This window comes from Ambystoma mexicanum, chromosome 8 (assembly GCF_040938575.1).
Source record: "Ambystoma mexicanum isolate Mex_15411 chromosome 8, UKY_AmexF1_1, whole genome shotgun sequence".
Lineage (NCBI taxonomy): Eukaryota > Metazoa > Chordata > Amphibia > Caudata > Ambystomatidae > Ambystoma > Ambystoma mexicanum.
In genome coordinates, this window is record NC_090929.1 from 518,322,530 (window position 1) to 518,334,802 (window position 12,273).

At 45.8% G+C, this 12,273-nt stretch overlaps 1 protein-coding gene across 6 annotated transcripts in view; it reads left to right on the forward strand.

The window, feature by feature from the left end:
- Nucleotides 1–12,273, forward strand: part of PLCH2 (phospholipase C eta 2) — a 2,067,875-nt gene that overhangs the window by 1,763,174 nt on the left and 292,428 nt on the right. The window lies entirely within an intron of this gene.

Sequence of the window (12,273 nt, forward strand, 5' to 3'; positions counted from 1 at the left end):
CAGATCTGGACCAGAGTCCAGAAGAGCTCGAAATGCGTCACAAATAAGGAGGGGGCAATCAAACCCTACAGGTGGTACCTAACCCCGAAGACCCTAAACAAGAGCAACCCAGCGATCTCCCCATTGTGCTGGAGAGGATGCATGGACACAGGGACATTGTTCCATTTGCTTTGGTCGTGCCCGATGGCCACGAAATTCTGGAAAGAGATCCTGGACCTTATCAAACAGATCACAGGCCTGTCGATCGCGTGGGACCCAGCGATAATCCTATTAGGTAGCACAGGGGACGGCCAATTTCTGCTGACCGGCAACCTGGCAAACCTGTGCACCCAGCTCCTCACAGCGGCAAAGATCGCCATAGCCAGACTGTGGAAGCATCCAGAGGGGCCCGCAGTGGCCCTGTGGTGGGCCAAATGCTTGGACATCGCAGTGGCGGAAACAATAACCGCCGTCCGCCTGGGAAAGAGGAACAAGTTCTTTGACACCTGGGCTCCCTTCTTGGACTACGCGGAGCAGTTCCCCGGCATGGCAAGGAAGCCTCTGTCCCTCCGCTGGCTGTCCAAATGTGGCTAGTGGGTCCCGAACCCCGGCCAGAAGCCCTCATGGAACACTCCCCTCGGGCTCTGGCAATGCGTAGCTGAAGCACCGACGCTCAGCAAGCACCCCCTGAGGCACTCCTACCTCAGACGCACACCAGCCAGGTATCCTGGTGGAAATCAGCAGTTATCCCCATGACTTGCAGCAACCCTGCCCGATTTGCCTCCCCCCCCCCTGCTCCCACTGTTCCCCCACCCCCCAAACCCCATTTGGTTATGTTCCTAATTTGTTGCGTTTAATCTCTGGACTCACTTTGCGCTAACCAAACTTATGCTCATGAGATGCTTGTTTATTGTCAAAATCAAATAAAGGATTTGTTGAAAAAAAAACATACAAAAATAAACTCCTCCAGAGCTACAAAACTCACTAAGCTCTCCAAAACCCATAATTTGTGAGCCAGTCCTGTCCACTCCAACTCGAAATCCAAACAAAACCTCAAAGGTAGCAGGAAGGAGGTTGAGCCTTATGACGGCTGTCAAAGAGGTTTTACAAGGGCTCGGGCATCTTGGCTAATTGAACTCACACCTTGAGGCTTTGGCTTTTCAATTTGATGGCATGCTGAAAGGATACAGGCGGCACAGAAGATAAAGAAAGTTCTTTATTTAAAAGGAGCTCCCCAGAGCCCTCCGTACTTTACGGCCTCACAATTCAAACTCCAGCAACTGCCTCTTGTGGTCACGCGGCTCGCATTCTAAACAATGCCCACGAGTGCGCTTGACTGCCGCGAGGCGAAAACATGAGTCTCTACATATCTTTCCCCTTTACAGGAAAATGAATAAACAATTCATGTGAATAAGAAATATTGGAGAAAATACCATAACCAATGTAACCAAACTCAGTTACAAAAAAACATAGAAAAGCATAAGAAAACAATAGTTAAAGTTTGCATCATATATGTCATACAATTCATATATTAATTTCAAGATTGATAAACTCTCATCCACACAGGTTTTGATCTAGACCTATGCAAACTTCTTTCACCAGTTCTCACATCTTCGCTGGTTCTCACACAAATGTTATTGTCGTTCCCATCTACTGATCTTCCTTCCATTTCCTCTCCCAATTTCTCATTGTTGTTTACATTCACATCTACTGCCCTTCCTTCCATTTCCTCTCCCGATTTCTTATCATTGTTTACATTCACCTCTCTTCCTTCCGTCTGTTCATTCAACTTACTCTCTCTCCCATTTCCCACTCTTGCTATTCTTCCTTTAGACCAGACCTCTCCTCCTTCCAATGTGACAACATTACTCTTTACTGCACAAATCCTCTTTGGTCCTAAGAACTTACTTTCTACACATTTGTTTACTAGCCTAGAGTTTTTAACATACACCAACTGTCCAATCTTCCATTCTTGTTCCTTCACCCTCATCCTGTCATCAAACAGTTCTTTATTCTTTTCTTGACTCAATTTAATGAGTTTCATTATGTAATCACGATCTACATTAACCACTTTGGCCATACCTAGCCATCCTGGACAAAGCCTTGTTCCAGGTTCTCTGCCTTTCATAGACACAAAAGGAGATACACCCGTCACCGAGTGCGGCGTAGTGACATAATTCCATGCTAGCATCCTCAACACCTCTTTCCATGGCTGTCCCGATTTCATGGCCATTTGCAGCCCCCTTCTATGTACCTGTTGACTCTTTCAACAAGACCATTCGTCTTGGGATTATACAACGTTGTTCTCGTATGTTTTATGCTATATCCTTCCAGAAATGTTCTCATTGCCCCAGACACAAACTGTACCCCGTTATCTGACACAATTTCAACGGGTACCCCTTCCTTAAGAAAAACTCTTTCCAAGAAACTAATCAATTCCTTAGCTGTGATTTCCTTCACTGCTTCCCATTCAAACCATTTGGAATGAAAATCTACCACCACAAATAGAAATTTCAGACCTTCTCCCAACCCTGCTACAGGACCCATGATGTCCACTGCCAACTTGCTCCAAGGCTGGTCTGGTATCACATTAGGTATTAATGGGGCTTCTCTCACCACTTTACATTTGTCACTAGTTTGGCAAATCATGCAATCTTTGACATACCCTTCAGCACTTTTATCAATCCCCGGCCACCAATAATTCTGTCTCAACTTCCTTTTCATGGCAGCTTCTCCAGGATGTCCCTGATGTGCCAACTTCACCAACACAGATCTAAGTGACTGTGGAGGAACAATGCACCTTCCCCTCCTCAGCCTGCCTTCACACAAATTCAGCTCATCCCTTATCTCCCACCAGGTATTGAATGTATTATCTATGTCTCTTTTGGCTGGCCACCCCCTCACTGTCCAACACTTTATAAGCTTAAGATCTTCATCTACATCTTCTTCTTGTATCCACTCTTCCTTCTTTACACCATTCTGAATTTCTGCCACTACCAACTCTTCCTCTTCCTCCTTTTCTTCCACAACAATACTGTTTACTGGCAGTCTTGACAGGCAGTCTGCCACTACATTTTTCTTTCCAGGCAAATAGCTTACCTCAAAGTTAGAATTCTGAAGTCCCAAACTCCACCTGCTAATCCTTGGGGAACCCAACGCCCATCTTCCACTCTCAAAAAGCTCAACCATGGGCTTATGGTCTGACCTGACCACAAACCTTCTTCCCCACAAGAAATACTTGAAATGGCTCACAGCCCAGAACATTGCCAGGGTTTCTCTTTCTATAATGGAATATTTGCACTCCGCACCTCTCAGCGTCCTAGACGCAAACGCAATAACTCTCTCTGTATTGTCCCTGTCGTACTGCACCAATGTCGCTCCCAGCCCAAGCATAATCACATCGACCACCTAAACACTCTTGTCCTTGGGATCGAACCTACCTATGGATGGTGCTTCACTCACCGCTTTCTTGACACACTCAAAAGCCACATCACATTCTGCTGACCATTCAAATTTCGCACCCTTCTTGAGCAACATTCTGAGAGGGGTGGACACTTTGGCAAAATATTTCACGAACTTGTGATAATATTCGTCCAATCCTAAAAATGATTTCACTTGTTCCTTATTCTCTGGCACAGGTGCAACTTTCACTGCCTCCACCAAATTCCTCTTGGGCCTCACCCCTTGTTGATCTATCTCATGTCCAAGATATTACACCCTATTCACCGCAATCTTACACTTACTCCTTTTAACCGTTAACGCTGCCTCACCCAATCTATTTAACACTTGTGTCAACACTCCATCATGTTCTTCAGTGGTACTAGCATATATCAGAACATCATCTTGAAACACAATAATGTTTTTTACTCTGCTCAACACTGTCTCCATCACCCTTTGGAATACAGCTGCCGCCGAGGCGAGTCCAAACGGCATCCTGCAATACTTAAATGTTCCAAACACCGTAATGAATGCCGTCAAGTGTTGACAATCCTCCTTCATTGGAACCTGATGGTATGCCTGAGAGAGATCGATGACTGAAAATACTTTGGCATTGTTCAACACCGACAATTTGTCACCTATTATTGGCAGGGGATGTCTATCTACTAAGATATTCCTGTTCAGATCTTGCAGGTCTACACATAGTCTAATGTCTCCATTAGTCTTCGCTGCCACCACCACCGGCGACAGCCATTCAGAGCTTTCACTCTTCTCAATGATTCCTCTTTGGAGTTGAGACTCTACTTCTACCTTCAGCTTTTCACTTAGTTCATGAGGCACTGGCCTCACCTTGTGCACTTTAGGACTGGCACCTGCCTTCAGCTGAATTTGATGTTCAAATCCCTTTAACATTCCCAATTCCTCTTGAAACACTTTGGGGTATTCCTTCTCCCACTTATCTTTCAGCTCGGCCACATCAATAGGCCTTTCCGCATTCGCTTGGATCCTGATACCCAACTTCCACTGTTCACCCCATCCCAGGAGTGACGAACCTTCTTGAGTAACATATATCTCAGATTCACAGCTTCTCCCTTTATACTTAATGGAAGCCCGGAACATTCCTACAATTTCAATTTTTACATTCCCATATGCATTTTGTTCAATATTGTGTTCCTTCAACTGCTTTACATCACCCTGCATGCAACCCAAGAATGTTGCCTTTGACATCAAGGTCCACGGTGAACAACTGTCCACTTTCATAGTCACTATTCTCCCATTGATCATGAATACATCTGTTGGTGCACCTCCCTTGTTAGAAACTTCCGATACTTCTAGCACATGTTTTGCTTGGTTGCTCATTCCCATAGCATGATCCTCTTCTTGTTCAGGTACTCTTCCTCCTGCTTCAATGTTTTGCACCATCCCCGATTCCCGGCAGACTCTTCCGAAATTACCCTTTTTCTTGCATTTCAAACACGATATATTCCTGGCTGGACAGAACATGCTTGTTGAAATGTGACGGTTACTGCCACACTTGTAACATCTTATTTCCTTGTTAGGAGTGCCTTTGCGGAATCCCCTCACTGCGGCCACTTCTCCTTCCAACTTGTCTCCTTTCATGGTATTCATATATTTATGGGTCTGTTCCATGCTTCTTGCCGTGTCTATGGCTAACTCCAGTGATGCATCTTTTGACAGTAGCCTCTCTTGTATTTTTACATTATTCGTGCATCTAACTAATTGGTCTCTTATAAGAGAGTCTGTGAGTTGCCCAAACTCGCACGTATGACTAAGGGACCTTAATGCTGCAATAAAATTTTCCACTGGTTCTTGCGAATCTTGTACCCTCTGGAAGAACTTGTGCCTTTCAAACGTTATGTTTTTCTTGGCTTCGAAATGGACTTCTAACTTCCTCTCCGCCATGGAATACTGATCCACGTCTCCTTGGCCTTGCTGTGGCAGATCAGGCAAACCATCAGAAACACTTTTGCCTTCAGTTCCTAAATTGTTGAGTAATATTGCTTCTTTTCTCGCTGACGCAAACTTATCACCACCGATGGCAATCAGATAGGTGTCAAATAACTTTTTCCACCTATCCCACCTTATTGGTGGAGCACCAGGTTCTGGTAGAAACGGTGGTGGTGGTGCCATACTTGCTGCAGCCATCTTTATATAGTTCGTGGTGTGCACTCGCACCAAATTGCCTCAATTCACAATTACCTTCCTTATGTTCTGTATAGTGTTCTCCACACTTGTACAAAAGCCTTCTATGTCTCTCTCTTTTTTTAAAAAACTTCCTCCTCCTCACAGTCTTGCCAATCCAAGTCCTTTGCAAGACTTGCCAATCCAACCTTCCTTTACTTGCCCCTTATCCACAACTCCACTGGTGCCCAGCTCCTCCTCAAAAATCTTTGTATTACTTCTGGGCCTGTTGGCCTCAGTTAGCCACTCCTTTCCCTTCTGGTTGTGCCCTGCCCTACACCCCCTGCTCCTCACCTTATTGTCCAATGGAGAGCCGGGTGGGCGGTACCAACCAGGACAGGACCCACTGCGCAGGTTTCTTCAAGCTTCTTCAAGTGCAAGCGGAGGTGGGGAGAGCGTCCTCCTGCAGCGCCACGCTCCCTGGGCGCCGCGGAGACAGCCACTCGTTTCAAAAGTGAGACAAGTCTCCTCTGGCAGCGCTGTGCTTCCAGGGCGCTGCGGAGACAGTCCCTTTGCGGCCCCTCACCTCACCGCTCACTATGTAGCCTGCGCTGCTGCTGGTCTCGACCGCAGCGCCGTCACCTCCCTCGGCCTCAGCAAACTTCCAGGGGAATCTCGGCTCCGCGGCGAGCTCCTAGTGCCTCTCCTAATCCTCGTCGCCAATTGAAAGGATACAGGCGGCACAGAAGATAAAGAAAGTTATTTATTTAAAAGGAGCTCCCCAGAGCCCTCTGTAATTTACGGCCTCACAATTCAAACTCCAGCAACTGCCTCTTGTGGTCACGCGGCTCGCATTCTAAACAATGCCCACGAGTGCACGTGACTGCCGCGAGGCGAAAACATGAGTCTCTACACATGCCTCACCTCAAACTCTGCTGTGAGGTTCGTGGCGGGGTTCGACCCTCTGAGAATCTCATGGGAATACAGCAGGGTGTGTTGAAGCCTCACTGAAAAGCTCGACTTTCCTTTGGGGCACATTTTTGGAAGTTTGAGCACCCCTAATTATTTGTGTGTGTATATATTAACCATAAGACCTATACAGGAAGAGTGTTTCAGGCTTCAAGGGCAGAGGTTGAGAAGGCCTGTAAAATGCTTTCAGTGGGCAGTGGCAAAGTATAAAAGATCAGTGCTTCTAGTATGCACAAAACTCTTGAAACCACCACCTTGTCAGCCAGATAGGAATGTTGACCTAATGACACCTCCTCACATCTTATAGTGTGCGAAGATGGGGGATGGGAAACCAATCAAGAGATATGGGACTAGTCTAATGTGCTCAGCCTTCCGGGTGCCAGATATTAGACTAACTGAAAAGTGTGCAACTGCTTTCCAATGGCTCAAAGCGGAAGCAGGAAACCCAGTCAACAGTGCATTCCCACCATCCAGCCAAGACAGAATGAAGGCCTGGACTGCAGAAGGAGGAATACACCTTTTGCATTTTTCTAAAAAGGAAACTGGGAAAAACAAGATTGTGTATGCTTTAAAGTTCAAATTAGAGTCAGGAGCAAAGCCAGGAGAGTGTACAGAGGACGCCAGGATAGGTGTGATGCCAAAAGGGGTGAGTCAAAGCCCCTCTTGGAAAACTGTAGCTGAGATTTAGCAAGATGATTCCATTTTAGAAGGATTTAATTTGAGATGGTAAAGACATTCACTTGTCAATGGCACCAAAATATTCCCTGAGGTGAGCATTGTCTCCTAAGGATGACATTTTAAAATGTATATGTACGTCATCGGCATAAAGGTGTGTCTTGAGGTCCATCCATTTCACCAAGTCATCCAGTGGTTCCATGTAGATGTTGACACAGGTGATCGTATCAAACCTTGAGAACCTTCAGGGCGTACAGACAGGGAAGCCGTTCTAGTAAATATAATAACGGGCCTTATTCCATTTTGGAGAGCTATTGGAGCATGCTTGTGGAAGGAAAAGGCAGGATTAGTGGGGGGAAAGGAGAAGATGGTGCACAGCCTTACTTGGTGATGGGTACAGCCAGGAAGAGCCCAGGAATGCTAGTGCTGAAATACTGGGAAAGCTGCTGGACTGGCACAAGGAGTGTACATGACACAGGTTAGAGAATTGTGGGACCCTGCAGATCGAGTTCTCCTTGGCCCAGCATTGGCTTGTGTGGGGGATGTTAAGCATCAGTGTGTATGGGAATGTGTTTTGTTTTTGTAGTTTAAGTTAGTAGGATATTGGATAAGTGAGTAGAACATTTGGCGAACTGGGAGGATGAGTGGGGAGATCCGTGGCTGTTGGTTTTCAGTGGAAAGGTGAGTTCCTCTCTGTGCTTAGTTTAGATTTGGGTGCCATTGTGGAGCAGTGGTACATATGCAGGACCTACCGAGAAGTGTTTTTGTCAGTGGGCACAGGAAAGAATGACCTTGTGATATTGATCAAAGGCTAAAGTCAAACTGCTGTGCATCATTCCCGGGTCCTACTGGGAATCGAGCCTCCAACACACTACAGGCCACACCCTCGGGTCCAGGAGCAGGAATCCAGGATCACAGACTATACTTGACAGATATATTTATCAGAGCAATAAAACACGTAAAGATTGGCGAGGTATAAGAACCTAGCATCTGGACATTTTTAGACCCTCTTTTAAGGTGGGGATGCAATCGCCCAACTTTCTAGAGTGCCCTCAAAAACCTGTCTAAGGACACACTACTTTTATGTTGGATCCTTTCACCCCCAATCTAGACCACTCCTCTCAATGCAGGCAATATACTGCATGGATATCTATCAAATTCACAGATGGACTCCATCACCATGGGACATGATCTAGCCAAGGGGTCTACAACCCTTTGGATATGCAGATGTTTTGAGCTGTGACTCCCATCCGCCCTAGCCATTATAGTCTGTGATGAGGGGTTCTGGGAGTCGTACTCCAAAACATCTGAAGAGCCACAGAGGCCTGTTCTAGCCATCTTTGCTGAGTAAAACTTTCTCCATCAACATGGGCACCACTGGGCTTTTAAGTGGCCATAAAGGAACATGTTGTGCTGCTACATAAAACCCTGAAATAAATAAACCAATTGTTAGAGATCCCATCTGCCCTCTTGTGTTCCCTCAGGATGTTTAGGTATTTTTTTTTTAATTCTGATGTGAATCCACTAAGAAACGTGTTCCCCATGGGATTGGCCTAGCATCCTGTGTTTCTGTACAATGACAATTCCTGACTTTCCGGGCCCATATAATATGTTCCAGGAGGCTGATTTTAAGTCATGTCAGTATAAAGAATACATAAATACAGTCTAATAATATTAAATGTAATCTAAAGTATGATTGGATTTGTTTTTATCCTGATATATATATATTTATTTTCTTAAGATATCCTTACATTGCAAACGGAGCATGTGCACAGCCACCCTTACTCTGAGTTGAGGCTTATTCTTTGTGGATCGAGTGGCTGTTGCACCCTTACATTCAAATCCTGAGGCTGTTCAACCTAGTATACTTGGTTAAATGTCAAAAAAGCATGTTATTGTTAGGGTGAGTGCTGTGAAAAATGAAATCAGCATCCGGTCTAGTGTGCCTTATGTACTTGATGATTCAAGCATGCAACCATTTATCACAGTCCTACTAGTCAGATTTAAATCTCTGTGGTGATTTGTTTGTTCCCAAAATGCTCTTTGATTTTATACAAGGCAGGCTGTGCCTTGTGATGAATTGAGGACATTAGTCTCTTCTCCCCAAAGGGGAGCTCCCCTCAACCCACCCCCCCTGTGGTGCTAAGGAGGTGATTCCCTTCCACAACACCCTCTCTAGGTGTCGAGGCAAGTGGGACCGCACCGGGAGACTCCCCATTAGGGGACAAGGACTCCCGTTCCTGTGAGGAATTCCCTGGAAAACGAACATGATGGCATATATGGGACTGTCAAAGCTGTCAAATAATGTTAAGTACCAAGACTGGGCTGAAGAAGAAGCAAACAGATGCTGTTATCAGAAGAAAGAGAAACTGTCTCTTTAAACAAAATTAACCAATCCACTATGATGAGTGGATTAAAAGATGCACACTCATCAGTTAGAGAGCGAGAAGAGGGACAAAACGAAAGAGAGGAATGTCTGTCGAAGAAGGGGAGGTCCTCTAAGAATGTGAACCTGGGAGGAGGTAGACCCGCAGCAGGAAGCAGAATCCACAAAATCCAAAGTTACTGGGAAACGGCACATGGAACGCTGAGGGACAAGCGTAGCCATGAGCCTGAGAAAAGTCAAGCTAAGTGGAGCTTGAGAGTTTGTGGAAGTGTGACCCTGAGAGAGTCGTGGTGGGCATAGTGGTGCTGATACTACCGTAGGAAAGCCACATCAAGCAGCACAGCTCCCCTTTGAGATAGGAATAGCAAAGACTGCCTAACAAGGACGCCGAGGAGAATGGCTCGACAATGCAGTGGAGGAATAGAACAGAGCCAAGGCCTGTAAGAACCCCAGAGATGTTTCCTTCTAAAAAGGAAGGTAACAGGGGAAATAGGGGGCACAGGAAGCCAACAAACCATCATTATAAGAACCAGAAACTCATCTCAGTACGAATGAGAAAAACATGAAGGTAAACTTGATAAATCTGAACTGTGATAATGTGAACAAGAGAATAATAACTTTCCTTAGAAGGGAGGTGAATGGAAGTGAATGATCTCATTGAAAGCGAGAAGAGGTTAGAACCAACATTAACATATCTCAATACTTGCAATGAGAGAAAGCGAATAATGGAGAGAACCAAAAGAGTAAATAAAAAAGTGGCTATATCTCTACCCAGGGAAGAGGGGAAATCAAATATTTTGTTAAAAGCAGAAGAGTGGGAGATAATAACAAAAAGAGTATGAGTAATTGAAGACCAAGGTAGCTTTATGAAAAATCAATCTGAGTCAAGGAGAGGCCCTCCTAAAGTGGAAAGTAAATATACCAATGTGAGGAAAGAGTTACACCAACTGATAGGAAGAGTCACCATAGACTATTGAAAAATCATCTCTATTAAGAAGAAGTTCTTTGAAAAAATCGCTGTTTTTGCTTTCCTCTCCGAGATATCTTTTTTTCCCCTCCTGTCTCACCTGCCGGCAACAGGCCAGGCATTTCTAGCAAACACGTTCCTGATCACACAGCTCCCACCCGCGTAGAAAGAGACTGCGAAAGTGAGAGAACTGGAGTGTCGTATGCTGCTCCAGGCACAGCAAGTGCTCTTGCATTTATGCGCTTTATGCAGTGGCAGGAAACTTCGGTGTGTGTGATTTGCGCTTAAAAAAATAGTTGAACAGCTACTCCGAAGTGCGAAAATTGAGATCACTGGCCATAGGTTGACAGGCTGGTCCAGTGACTGGCCTGGAGTGTGACCAGTTAGAGCACTCCTACTGGGCCACAGGTGCCTTTTATATAACCCAAGGTCTCACATTTATGATTGGATATAGTCTGACCCGTCCTTACATGTCCCGGTGGCAACAGATTTCACTTTTGGCAGAATGGTTGAGAGGTTTGGACTGATCCAAATCACCCTGAGTAATATGATTCTCTAGACTATAGTTTGAGCATGCGCACGTTTAGCCAGTCTATATTCTAACATATTTTTACTCGAGTATGAGTTGGGATGCTGAAATGAATCCGTCCAGAAACATGCATGGCTATTTGAGTCTGCAGGAAGGGTAGACCGTCTGCAGTAGCTCTCCCTGTGGAGGGGGAACTGGGCTGGAGCCAAACAAATATGGCTGCCGTTGCACGCTTTGGATGAGGCTGTGGCAGGCCCACAATAGCGGCGGTCGCTTCCCTGTGAGATGGGAGCAAAAGGGTGGCTGGTCTCCCCAGGGCCAGAGGGACAATCCTGTCGGTATACAAACCTTCCAATCTTATTTAATGAAGTTGGGTGCACACATTGGCAAGAGAAGGGCCAGGTGTATATCATTGGTACCTACCCTGAGTTTGGAATAGACGTAAACTGGCTTGCAACCACTCCCTGGTGAGATTTTTGAACTTAGAAGGCCTTGCCTTATATAATGGATTCTCGTGGAACATTGGCCTGCATTTGCAGTGACCCCCCAAAGACTACCAGCACTGTGAAGTACGTTCTGCCTGCTTGCACAAGCCTGCTTATGAAGGGAGTGGGGTTAGAACTGACCACCATCCCCCACTCCACCATATTCCTCATAGTGGTATAATAAAGGGCTTTCAAAGTCACCTGCCTTTCATGGTCTGCGAACTGGGGCTCTGGGACCAGTCTACTGCACCTAGAAGGCTGGGGTTATTGGGCCGAAGGCAATGCCTACAAAGGGCACTGACTGGGAAGTAAACTTTAGCAGGGCTCTTTACCCACTTACTAGTGCCTGGGGCTGACCACAACACATCCCAAACAGTGGAAGATAACCAGCGATGGGCACTGCCCTGGCTTGCGCTTGCCCCGTGGAGGAAAGCATCCGCTGGCTGCTTGCCCTGCTTGAGCCGGGCTGCTGTGACGGTTTTCATCCTACTGATTGAAACATCCGCAGGACTGCCACATTTCATGGAGGTCTGGGTGAACCCTTCCTGTGAAATTCCCCTCTGGGCAGGTTTCTTCTAAATGTCAGAGACATCTTCAGTTCTTTATGCTTTTGATAGTTTTGTTTGTGATTAAACTTCCCCACCCCCTCATAGCAATGTTAACTGCTATTCTTTTGATTTTACTCCAACAGTGCAGATTGTTT